The sequence below is a fragment of the Mus caroli genome, chromosome 1, assembly GCF_900094665.2.
Source record: "Mus caroli chromosome 1, CAROLI_EIJ_v1.1, whole genome shotgun sequence".
NCBI classification, from domain to species: Eukaryota; Metazoa; Chordata; class Mammalia; order Rodentia; family Muridae; genus Mus; species Mus caroli.
Window position 1 is genome coordinate 119,561,812 of NC_034570.1, and position 2,985 is coordinate 119,564,796.

Below are 2,985 nucleotides of genomic sequence, written 5' to 3' on the forward strand. Positions count from 1 at the left end.
CATGCAACCAAAGTGTTGTGTCTTTGGCAACACACTTTGTTGTGGTAGTGTCTTACCATCTATCTATGATTGGCCACAGAGAGCAATGGTAATAGCTTGTGTTGTTTTGTGGGGAGTCTGGTGTCTTCCTGACCAATGACTCATAGAGAACTACCTACTTGGCACCGAGATTTTCATTTATTAACCCACATCTTCTGGTGGAAACGTCATCCACCCACGCCAATCTAAGCTAGTTGGTTAGCTCTGGGCCAATCAATGAGAGACCTTGCTTCAAGAAAAAGTGGACAGCATTTCTGAGGAATAACACCTGAGTGTTGAAGCTCCACCCCCAACACCAGCATAGCTGTAGCCATTTTGTTCCATGCCCACCAGTTATTTTACATTATTGCTGTAGTAACCTGACTCAGAACAAGATCATGCTGGCTGTATACTATGTTATGTTCTATATGTTATGAGGTTTGTTAATCTTAGGAAATTCCACAACTATAAGCTTCATGTTGAACTCATTAAATTACAAGTCAATATGAACTGTTAAGTCTAAAATGGCTTGAGTCAGGGCTGATCACTGGGCAGCACTTCCATCACCTATGTATGAGCTCATTGTGGTTTTTGTGGTTTTAGCCTTTATTTTTTTAAATTAAAAAAATTTTTTTGCCTTTTGGTATCCTATTGAATTTTTTATTAGGTATTTTCTTCATTTACATTTCCAATGCTATCCCAAATGTCCCTCATACCTTCCCCCCCACTCCCCTACCCACCCACTCCCACTTCTTGGCCCTGGTATTCCCCTGTACTGAGGCATGTAAAGTTTGCAAGACCAATGGGCCTCTCTTTCCAAAGATGGCTGACTAGGCCATCTTCTGATGCATATGCAGCTAGAGACCCGAGCTCCGGGGGGGCGGGGGTATTGGTTAGTTCCTATTGTTGTTCCACCTATAGGGTTGCAGACCCCTTTAGCTCCTTGGGTACTTTCTCTAGCTCCTCCATTGGGGGCCCTGTGATCCATCCAATAGCTGATTGTGAGCATCTGTGTTTGCTAGGCCCCGGCATAGCTTCACAAGAGACAGCTATATCTGGGTCCTTTCAGCAAAATCTTGCTAGTGTATGCAATGGTGTCAGCATTTGGAGGCTGATTATGGGATTGATCCCCGGGTATGGCAGTCTCTAGATGGTCCATATCCAGGGATCCATCCCATAATCAGCTTCCAAACGCTGACACCATTGCATACACTAGCAAGATTTTGCTGAAAGGACCCAGATATAGCTGTCTCTTGTGAGACAATGCCGGGGCCTAGCAAACACAGAAGTGGATGCTCACAGTCAGCTATTGGATGGATCACAGGGCCCCCAATGGAGGAGCTAGAGAAAGTACCCAAGGAGCTAAAGGGAACTGCAACCCCATAGGTGGATCATTATTATGAACTAACCAGTACCCCAGAGCTCTTGACTCTAGCTGCATTTGTAGCAAAAGATGGCCTAGTCGGAAAGAGAGGCCCATTGGACTTGCCAACTTTATATGCCCCAGTACAGGGGAATGCCAGGGCCAAGGGGTAGGGGTGGGTGGGGGGGGGACTCGGGGGGGGGGGAGTGTATTGGGGACTTTTTGGATAGCATTGGAAATGTAATTGAGGAAAATACCTAATTAAAAAAAAAAAAAAGAAACTGAACAAATACCATACAGTCCTTTCTAAACCATATCAGCATTACTTGTCTCTTATCTCCGTCCTCAGACTGAGGACACAAAGGGAAAGGATTATTCTTCGTTGAACCGTTCCACAGAATCAGCTATACTGTCCTGACAGTGGAACAAATGAGAAAAACATTCTCCAGCAGTTTCAACATTCTAGAGAATCTCTCTTTGAAGATTCATGTTCAGATAGTGTCTTCCTCTTCCAGTTGTAGCATCTATGGTAGGCTCTGGGACAGCATCATGGAGAATTCCTATTTTGTCCTGCCCAGTACCATTAAGACAGATGGATGAAATAGTGGCATCCCACACAAACGATGTTTTCTTTTTCTTTATGACCTAATTAGACTGTTGTGCCCCCAAGGTCCCTCGAGATCCCAGCTGAGGGTGATTTTTCCAAAGCTTCTAATCTCTTAAATTGCCTGTGCGTCAAAATAGCTCCCCGTGGCCATTATTGGTAACACCTTGAAATAACTGAATTAGACTAGTGAGGAAATCAGTTTGTAAGGGAAAAGCTGTTGCCTCAGGATGCTGACTGAAGCAGGGCTTCATCCTGGAGAAACAGAATCTTTGCTGCTTTTGGAGCCAGTGGGGGGTGAGGATCTAATAAAAGGGTGTCTCCCATGGGCTTCTACATCATTAGCATCCTGACTTCACACTTAGGCTGTAACAAATAACTTATTTTAAAAATTTCTCTAGGGAGATGACAAGAAGCCAAAAATATCTTGGAAGAAATCTTACCTTAGCAACCTATTCAGCAGCCTCATATGTTGTCTAAAATTTAATTTCAGGGAGCAAAGTCTTCGAGATTGTTTTAGTTTCTGACTTAGTTACTGAACCATCTTTAATTCTCATTAAGGAGAGAAACGAGTAACGCCATGTTTGTAAGTAGTGTTTCTCAGTTTTCGTAGGCCATTCATTATAAAGACTATTATTATAATTCGTTACCCATCTCTGGCTGGTCATTGGGTTGCTTTATTTATTTATTTTTTGTTGTTGTTTTTTCAAAACAGGGGTTCTCTGTGTAGCCCTGGCTGTCCTGGAACTCACTCTGTAGACCAGGCTGGCCTCAAACTTAAAAATCTACCTGTCTCTGCCTCCCAAGCACTGGGATTAAAGGCATGTGCCACCATGCTCGGCTTTATTCATTTTCTTAACTATAAAAATTTATTGTTACTTTGTTTCTGCCATTAAAATTGATGATCCTGGTCTTTCTCTTTCAGTTTTATATACAGTTGTCTTAGTCAGGGTTTTTATTCCTGCACAAAACATCATGACTAAGAAGCAAGTTGGGGAGG